This window comes from Neomonachus schauinslandi, chromosome 3 (genome assembly GCF_002201575.2).
Source record: "Neomonachus schauinslandi chromosome 3, ASM220157v2, whole genome shotgun sequence".
NCBI lineage: Eukaryota > Metazoa > Chordata > Mammalia > Carnivora > Phocidae > Neomonachus > Neomonachus schauinslandi.
Genome location: NC_058405.1, coordinates 67560516 through 67571249, shown reverse-complemented (window position 1 = coordinate 67571249; position 10734 = coordinate 67560516).

Below are 10734 nucleotides of genomic sequence, written 5' to 3'. Positions count from 1 at the left end.
AGAAGAGAGCAGAGGCAAAGATAATGTGGAGATAGAATCTAATTTTTTTTGCAATTGTCTTTAAAAGTGAGACACAGATTTCAAGTCTGGGTGACTGGGAGGATGGCTATCACCGAAACAAACGAAATTATTAGCAATATGTGTTTCTTGGCTTATTAAATTTTTATATTGATTTTTCTTCCCTTACAGATAGCTTTCAGAACTATCAATTGATACTGACAATATTTTCTATTGGCTTATAATTTTTGTTCTTCTGGGGTCAAGAACTTTATAAGCACTATCTCATTAATCCTCCTGAAAGCTTTGTGAGGTGGTTTGCAAGACCCAATATACAGAAGATGGCTTTTAAAAAAAATTATTCTTGACTGTCTCTCATTCTCACTATGATCTTTTAGACTCTCAGTAGCAATTAGTAGAAATTATGCTTGGCATGTACTGTGTTCCCAATTATTATCAATAGATTCTAATTGAGAACATGTGTTCATTTCAGCTGGGATTATTGTCTGGTTGATCACAGTGAAGAATCTGAATGACAGCATCTGGCAGAGTTTTTTTATATGAGTTATATGAACATATTTTCTATAACTGGAGAGTTGTATGAGACCTCTCAGCCCCATCATCCTTTATAACTACTTTTATTTAACATATGATCCACCAGGATAGAGGGAGGTCTATACCACATATAACACTAACTCTAATACTTCTATGGGCTCATCAACACAATCTTTGCATTGAAAGTGAGCCACCAGTTTCTTAAAATAGGTGCTAGTTCCAACTATCTATTGCTGTGTAACAAATCATCCCCGCAAATTGTTGTGGCTTAAATCATTAATCTGCAATTTGGGCAGGGCTTGAAAGGTATGGCTTATATTCACTCCATGCAGCGTCAGCTGGGTTGGCTTGGCTGTGGGTGGAGGATCCATTTCCAAAATGGCTCTCACTCATGGCTGGCAAACAGGTTCTGGCTGTCAGATGGAAGCTCAGCTGGGGCTCCTGGCTGAGGTCTTGGAATCTCTTGGGCTTCCTTGAAATAAGAGCACTTGAGTCCAAAATTAAGAATTCCAAGAGACAGAAAATAGAAGCTGCCAGTACCTAAGTTGTCATGTGTCACTTCCCATTGTATTTTATTGTCCAAAGCAGTCACAGAGCCTGGTGAGACTCAAGGAGATGGGATATACACAAACTTCTTCATAGAAGGAGTGTCAACGACTGTGTGGCCAAACTTAGTCTGCTGTAATGAAAATTACTTTAGGCAGTTTGAATGAATGATGGTTTGGTTTGGCATCTCTGAGTTCAAGAGTGATATATTAAATTGCAATATATAAATTGCAATTGTAATTCTGGATTCTTTTTTAAAAAGATTTTATTTATTTATTTTAGAGAGAGAAAGAAAGCAAGCACGAGTGGGGGTGAGGGGGAAGGGCAGAGGGAGAGGGAGAAGTAGACTCCCTGCTGAGCAGGACCTGGCCTGATCCCAGGACCCCAGGATCATGACCTGAGCCAAAGGCAGACACTTAACCGACTGAGCCACCTAGGCATCCCTAATTCTGGAGTCTAAGAAAATACATTGTTTCCTTAGTCTCCACTCACTTTCTCCATATACTATCATTTATCTTTGGTTCTTTTTCTCCTCAAGTGCTATTTTTTTTAAATCTTTGGTTTATTATATATGATTTCCCCACTTCTGCAGCCTAGCTGCCAATTCTTTTGCAAAATCCTCTTGAGTTTCCAAACCAAAGTGCCCTTTTTGGGTGTCTCCACAGCTTTAGGCTTCATCTTATCAAAAGAGTTACAACTGCACATTGGAGCCTGACTGCTGCTCTGACTTCCCCTCTTGACCGCAGTTTCCCTGAGGGAAGGCAGTCTTTCTTGTTCATTTTGGTATCCCCAGCACCGAAGAGTGTTCCTGGACAGTAGATACTCAATACATATTTGTCGAATGGTTGATTCACATTCTGCCCTCAAGATATGCATTCTCGGAATAATCTGCAGTTATCACGGACTTTTGCATGTTATTTGATACTGTTAGAACTCACCCTCAGCTTCTCCATCTCTTAACTAGAGAGACTGGGATTTCTATGGGTGTCAAATCTGAAAGAATGAAAGGAAATGTCATTTAAGTCCTATTAGAGGTGGTGATGAATGAAGCCAGGTGAACAAAAGCACTATTATTTGTGTTAAAGATTACTCTTTCCATGATGATTGTGTTAAGACTATATTTAGCAGGGTATTTCTCCATGGTTTTATATGTAAAGAGGAGCTATACAAAGCAGCAAGGACATTAACTATGCCTCATTCATCTCCATTGGCCCCTGGACATTTTGAAGCAGGATATATATGCCACACTCCAAATTGATAACAGGTGTCTGATTCCAAACAAATTTCACCAGTCCTGCCCTTAATGCATTGTAGCAGAACATGATGAAACATTAGCAGAGTGCAGTAGTGCATATTGGAAAGCAGAATGAACATGGGATTTGGTAACACCATCTTAACAATTGAATTTACAATGAATATTAATCTTATTAATTATTAATATTAATCTTATTAATTCTTATTAAGCACAAGAACAGATGAACCAATGAAATCTTGTATTAGAAGCTGTGGGTGAGGGGTGCCTGAATGGCTCAATCAGTTGAGTGTCTGCCTTCAGCTCAGATCATGATCTCAGGGTACTGGGATCAAGCCCCACATAGGGCTCCCTGCTCAGTGGGGAGTCTACTTCTCCCTCTCCCTCTGCCCACCCCCGCCCCTGCCTGCTTGTGCTCTCTTTGTGTCTCTCTTTCTCTCTCAAATAAATAAGATCTTAAAAAAAAAAAAAAGAAGCTGTGGGTGAGGTATATTGTCTTCTATTTCAGACAGTTAAGAGACATTGATCATTCATCGGGCGCCTGGGTGGCTCAGTTGGTTAAGCGACTGCCTTCAGCTCAGGTCATGATCCCAGGGTCCTGGGATCGAGTCCCGCATCGGGCTCCCTGCTCTGCAGGGAGCCTGCTTCTCCCTCTCCCACTCCCCCCTGCTTGTGTTCCCTCTCTCGCTGTGTCTCTCTCTGTCAAATAAATAAATAAAATCTTTAAAAAAAAAAAAGAGAGATATTGATCATTCATCACTCTGGGAGAGTCCCTTGCTCAGCAGTGAGAGAGCCTGACTGTGAGATTAGTCCTCTCTGGGATGATGTCACTAGTGTTTTTACTTCTATTTCACTTAACCTCAAAACATGTATTGAGCTGTAAAGATGCTAGTCAATTGTGCTAGGTGGCATGTGGGCTACAAAGAAGAATACAACATATGCCTCCCTTCAAGGATCTGTAGCCAATGGATGGGCATGAAGGGAAGGGTCAAGAAGAAGGTGGAGAAGGGGGGTGTGGATAGCATCAGGGTCTGGAACAGGAGAGGTCTGAAAGCTGCACCTCTTCTCTCTAAGTCTTTAGATGGGTTACTAAAACCCTCTGAGCCTCAATTTTCTCATCTGTAAAATGATGTTGGTTACACAATACCTACTTCCAGAAGATTATTGCAAGAATAAAATAGAGAAGGGGAGTGAAGCTATAAGCTCCGTGAGTGTGGAAAGCAACTCCCTGTCTGTTTCATCATATCATCGACACCTGCTGAACATATTACAGATCGTCAGTGATTATTTGGTGACTACATGTTGAATGAAAATGCTTAAGCACAGTTCTTGGCACATAATTCAATAAATGTTCACCATTAAGTTAAATAGTAGTATTATGTAGTCATGGTAGTATCAGAGATAAGTAATAGTAACAGTGGTTGCTGCTGCTAACAGTAGTAAAATAGTGTCATTGGTCATGTTTAACTAGGAACATAGAAAATGAATAGATAAATAGCAAGAGGTAAAGCTAAAATGATCTTGGCAGGGGTGGAGGAGCTATGGGACCACAGTGAGGAGTTAATACTTCATTCACAAGGCAAGGCTGCTTTTGAAGAATTCTGAGTAAGGAGGCACACTAAGGCAGCTATGGGTAAGATGGACTACAGAGTGGAAATTTCTTAAAAAGTTCTTGATTTGAGTCTGTTACAGAAGTCAGGATTTGGTGCTGAGCTAGACTAGAGGGAAGAGAGATGGAGAGGAGTAAAGAAGTAAGTGAGGGAATTCAGAGGTAGAATTGATAGCAGTGGGCTGTATAGATGTAGTACCAGAGAAGTAAGTACCAAATGACTTGAAAACTCAGGGACTGGAAGAGATACTGATATTGGGATGATTATTTTGGTTGGTCATATACTTGTTTCTTACTGAGTGGACTACCCAGTAAGAAATGGGCCATAGGCAATTGAAACTTCACATGTGGAGTAGGAAAGATAAGTTGGAGTCGAAGTTGAAGAGTTGCTTTTAAAGGACAAGAGAACTAAAACTTGGGCAGTAGATGAGATTGCTAAGAGAAAGGGGACAGAGGGGAGAGGATCACGATGAGGACCACAGAGAAGAGCCAATCTGTGAATAAGGGAGGAATAGCAGTGCTTGTGATGTGGAAGGAAGAGTGAGAGAGGTAGAAGAATGAAGCAAGCGCATGCCACCCCATTACGAGACAAGATCTAGCCATTTTGGAGAAATGAGGACTGAAAGTTGTGCTCCTCACTGGAGAGGATGGCACAGAGCAGGGATCTACTTCTAGAAACAAATGTCGTCTCAACTGCGCTACCGTTTGGTGGCCATGCTTTGACGCTCTATGGTTAATCCACAGCTGTAAATGTCCATTTCAATGCATTGACTTATGAGGAAAAGAACATCCAAATGAGAATGAATTAAACCATAAACCATTGAATTGCTTACTAAACAGGAAGCCCAGAGTTCATGGCTCAGTAAATGTTATCAATGATTTTATCTTTCTGCTCTTCCATCCTCAGTGTGTCCACCATGCTTCTTCTCAGCCTCAAAACGTGTACCTCCTGCACCTCCAAGAATTACCTCCTCAAGCAGGAAAGAAAATTAAAGCACGAGAATTTTTTTAATGCCATTCAATACCACTTAATCAGAGGGGAAAAAAAAAATCTTTCCTAAAAGCCCCAGTAGATTTTCCTTTACATTTTATTTTCCAGATCTAAGTCATATGCCAACCCCAAACCAGCCTCTGGCAAGGGGAAAATAGATGGTCATGACTTACTGAGTTCAACCAATCGCAATGGATTCTGGCCTGGGCACACTGCCATCCAAAGAGTATCAGGCCTGGGTTGGTAGGAAAAGTGATATGAGTGTTGGACAGACACCCAACAGTGTCTATATAAGAGAATATAAAGTTAGAATTCTGTGTGTTGAGGAAAAAAAAAAAAAAAAAACTAGGCCACCATGTGTTGGAACCTGGAAAAATGCCCCATTCAAGCAGAAGATATTATAAATATAAAGATATACAAGGGTCCTTTGAAGACAACCTGAATATATCTGGGAGAAAAAGCATTGGTTTATCTTTTATTAACATTATTCATTCTGCCTAACCAATAAGAACAATTTCCATATTTGCCTAAAACTGTGTCTTACCCTTTCTCCAGCACTATGAGTTGTACAACCTTAACTTTGCTCCAGCTAACTCCATGATGGGCATGGGGAAAACCAACCAAACACTGTGACCCGGCCAGTTTCACCTCTTGCACAAAGAACAAGACTTTCAAGGCCATGGCACTATTTGCTCTATTTGGCTCTTTGCTCAGAATCAGAAAAACATCATCTTTGTTCTATGTGTCACCTTTGTTCCATCCTCCCTTCCTTTCTTTCACCCCCCAAGTCTTGACTTAGTCTAATACTAACAATTTCAATTATTGGTATTGGCTCATAGTTTTAAGATAAAGTAAGCAACACATCTAAACTATCTCCTCTGTGGTTCCACCCAGCTTAAGAGATGCCAACCCCCAGGTCATTGAGGTTGGTCCCTGGCCATAAGACCTAATGTTTGAGTCTAGATCCCGGCTGATCCAGATCCTGGCTTTGTCATAAAGAAGCAGTGCTAGCAAGTATGGGGCTATCTAGGCTGCCCTGCCCTCAGTTCCAAATGAAAAGGGGATTAGAAAGCAAAATGGAAAAAGAGAAACACATCTCCACAGATTTCATCCCAGGTTATAGCTAAATAGTCATTTATATAATGAATAGCTGTTTTACAGTAATAAGAATTAAAGCATGTTAAAACGTAAGTAGCTGGGAAAAGCAGAATTTCACCCTTATTAGCCATTAATGCATTAGCATGAGTTAGTTTGTGAAATTATCAAGTCAGTCATTTAGTTAGGGTAGAGAAAGAGACGCTAAGAAGGACCAAAAAGCTAATTCCATCATTTTACAGTTATGTTTGAGGATTTCCTTGGATTAGATTACACAGTGTTGGGCAAAGCCCATTGAATTTACCCTCTTATGCTCCAGCCTAAAGATGTCTGAAGATTATCCACCTCTCAGGGCCCAGATGAAAGGTCTCTCCAAGATCACCTGCCCCCTCACTCAATAAAGACAATCTATCTTCTGAAATCCTGGGAGACATTTATATCTCTCTCAGGACATTTATAACCATCTACTTTGCATGATGATTATTTGTCTATATTGTTTCTTTATATGCATTATTATTTGCATATATGAGCTATTATTTGTTTATATGTATTATGTGTCCTGAGAGAATAAGCACCATCGACAGAATCTGCCTGTGATTCTCCTTCATCTTCATAATGTCTTAACAGTCCCTTCATACATGTGTGCTCAAAATATATTTATTGATTGACTAAATAAATCATATTTGAGAGCTCTACTCACTTGTCAATTTTAATTTGCTTGGCTTTATTCCTTTTATTATTTCTTTAACAGTCCACTTGAAAGTCATACTCTAAAGGGGGTTTAGACTGTGGGCAGAGCAAATAGAAAGATTATAAATTTTCTTTCCCATTCATTTCAAATTGTGATGTGTGAACACACAGACAGACACACACACACACACATTATGAAGTCAAAAAACTTGAAAATGATCTCGGCTTCCTTTTCTTCATTTCTGAACACCTGTGTTAATATTTATTCATGAAACAGAGGCAGCAGGTGAAAACTCATGGTGCAGACGCTGGGTATTCCAAACTCCCCATCTGTACTGCCTTTCAGGAAAAGCATATGTGGCTCTCCCCAGTCATGAGACAGGTTGTCCTTTTCCTTTCTTTCTGTATTATAGTCTACGACTTCTGCAGGGTGGAAGCTGGTAAAATTCAGGAGGGGGCTCTCCTGCTGAATGCTAAGAATATTCCCATATTAGCTCTGAAACAGAAATCTTCAAATCCTTTATGGGATCAAGATTTTAATTTCATTATTACTCAGGGGTTCTAAAGAATTTTACTCACCCTGGGTAGCATTCATTTTGCAATTCTGGTTCATCTGGAATCTGTTTTTAATGCAATCTATGTCTCTCAGCCCTGCACTCCGAGGCAAACAGCAATGTCATTTCGAGGGTATAAATGCTCCTCTGGGCCCTAATCCCTTCTGTGTAATGGGGCATTTGTTTCTCTTCAGTGAACAGTAAACCTGTAATTCCCTTTAATCCTGAGGGAGGTTGAGAGAGCAGGGATTTCAGTTATTCACTCTCCCACCTACCTTCTATAGGCTTTTCATTGTCACAGAAGACCCTTCAGAACTTTTACAAATCCCAGAGTATCTGTCTAGTTAGTCCCTAAAAAGATGCTACAAATGGAGTTCAGAATCTAGGTCAATTGCATCATCTAGAAACTTCTGAACACAGGTTGGATTTGGCCTGGAATCTCTGACTGTCTGCCACCTGATCCCACTAGAGCCAATTCCAAAGCATTTAGTGTTTGAAGTGATTAAGTAAGTATGAATACAATGAAATATACATTATTTCATATGGAGGGAATAAATATATATGGAGGGAAAGCATTTCTAGTAAAATATATATGGAAGGAAAGCATTTCTAGTAAAAATGCCTTTCCCTACTCTAAACTGACATAGAGGTCCTGATGTAATGAAACATGGAAATCTACCAACAGATAAGATGGATTTCTTTTTTTTTTTTTTTTTAAAGATTTTATTTATTTATTTGAGAGAGAGAGAATGAGAGAGAGCAAGCACATGAGAGGGGGGAGGGTCAGAGGGAGAAGCAGACTCCCTGCCGAGCAGGGAGCCCGATGCGGGACTCGATCCAGGGACTCCCGGATCATGACCTGAGCCGAAGGCAGTCGCCCAACCAACTGAGCCACCCAGGCGCCCCAAGATGGATTTCTTAGAATGTGGCAATAGCAGGGAAAAAAAGAAGAAGAAGAAAGAAAACAAGTACTTAAAGGCCCTTTGCCCTTAGCAAACTTTTTAAGCAAAATGTCACTCTGCTTTGAAATAGCATTTCTAGACCAAACACAATTTTAGAAATCTATTCCACACAGGTTTTAACTCAGTGCTAAGGAATCTTAATCCTAAAATAATCCAAATTTTCCATTCCTTGGAGGCCAAGAGACTTAGGTATTTGGGAACCATGTGGTTTCTTTATCTAGTCAATCAAATAAAAGCCTTTGTGTGACTTTTGGTTTGATCCCTGAACAAATTTGCCCTTCTGATTGTGATACTTGTGGAGCTAAATAATGTGTGAAATTTCTTCCCCAGTGACTTTATGTTATAGATCTCAAATAATTCTTCCCTTGGGTTCTTTAATGCAGCAAGTGCTCCATTCTACTCAGAAGGTGATTCTTTGAAAGTAAAATTGTAGTCCAAAGTAATTCATTAGCAATGCCACTGAAGGATTAAGAGGAAAATTTATCTTATCAATAATAAATTGCTCTCTTTTGCTTCTATAGATATGAATTAAATGCTTATTGGTTGTAACTACTAAGATTTATTTTTAGCAAAGCACAATTCACAGATTAAGACAAGGAGTTATTAAAACTGGAGAAGATGACAGAGTTTGGTTTCAGACTGATCTTTCTAATTTCCTGCTCTAACCACTGATTGATTTCTCTTGGCACAGAACTAGACATGCAAGAGATTTCTACTTGGGTGTTAATTGGGATCTTTACCTTGAGTATGCTTCTGACAGTGTTTGCATATAGCCCTTTCCTAATAGAAAATGTCTGAAAAATTTTAAGCACATGAAGGGAGGAAGGTGGGAAAGAGAGGACCTATAGACAAATGTACAAATGTAGGAGAAGATACTATGGATAATTGGGAGGCAGGTGTCCTTGAATAGATCAAAGACACTAGTTAGGGTGTAAAAAGAAAAGAGAGGTCATTTCTATCTGAAATGAGAATCTGAACTTGTGATTTAATTACCAGGCTCTTACAAATGCCAACTGAAGTGCGAAAATAATAGAAGAAGGAAGATGTGCAAATGGCCCTGGCAACAATGGAAGAGTGCCTTCCATACTCAGAAACATTGAGGCACTTATTCAACACATGGTGCAAGAAAGACGGGAGTGAGAGAGGGACCAACAGGCTGGCAATTTCATACTTGCGAGGGAAATGACACGGGCTTAGTGAAGGGAATCTTAGCCAAACTGTCCTAACAACTTTTGGTTGAACAGAGTGAGTTGGAGAAAAGAATGAACAAAAGGATAATATGAATTGGCCCATTCTGATCCTAAAAGAGAAGACTGAGAAATGTACTGGATGCTGAATCCCAACAGGAAATCTAGTAGTAACTACATCAGTAGCCACCACAACCAACACTTATTTAGTGTTTGGTGTGTGCTGGGCCCAGGTGTCAGTGTTTTATAGATATTAACTCAGTCATCACAACACATCTTCCATGTGAGCACTTTCATTATCCATCTTTAAAGATTAGGAGAAACTGAGTCATAGAGATGTTAAATTATGATAAGCAATCAGGAGACAATATGATTGTCTTCCTGGACAAATAGAGTCAACCAAATATAGTTAGAACTTAAAAGAACTCTCTATATCAATGGATTTCCTATAATTAGCACCCTGTTAGAAAACACTACAGAGAAAGTTTTTTAATAATAACAATAGAAATATAAAAGATGTAAGAATAAATTTAATGAGTAGGATGTATCATGAAAGTATACAATTTTAGTGAAGCACATAAAGGAACCCATGAATAAATAGAGAAATAACACATTCCTGAATAGAATATTGTAACAAATCTGTTTCTTGTATCTAGTCTATGAATTAAATTATTATTAATTGATATCTGACTAGGATTTTGAGGGGAAAGACAGTATATAATTAGAGTATGTATTTTGATTTTGTTTTTAACTACAGAAATAATGCACCCATATATAATCCCATGGTTAAAATATCATTTGTTGTAGAAGTTGGCATTACTCTTGGAAATCAGACAGTCATCTTCTTCTTGCCAAAGGTAACCATAAATGTATTGTGCATCCTTCCAGACCATTTTCCACACTCATGAAGATGATAGATGATGGATAGGTAGGTAGATAGACAGATAGATAGACAGATTTATGTTATGGATTTCCTTATTTTTCATAAATAATCTTATGCTGTACATATTTTATGATCCTTTGATATTTTTACTTAATCATATATCTTGGAGACATTTCCATTTTGGTGTAGAAACCTCTTTCAATTTTTTAATGTTTGTAGTATATTCTATGGTAGGGATATAATGAGCTGTTTGGTTTTTTTTGTTTGTTTGTTTTGGTCATTTCCCTATTGATAGGAGGTGATGATGAGAAAGCAGGTGATTTTTAAAATAAGATTTAGGAGGTGCTACAATTATTGGTAATGACATAATCTAAACTGTAGCCATGGAAATGGGTAGTTAAGTTAGAACGGAA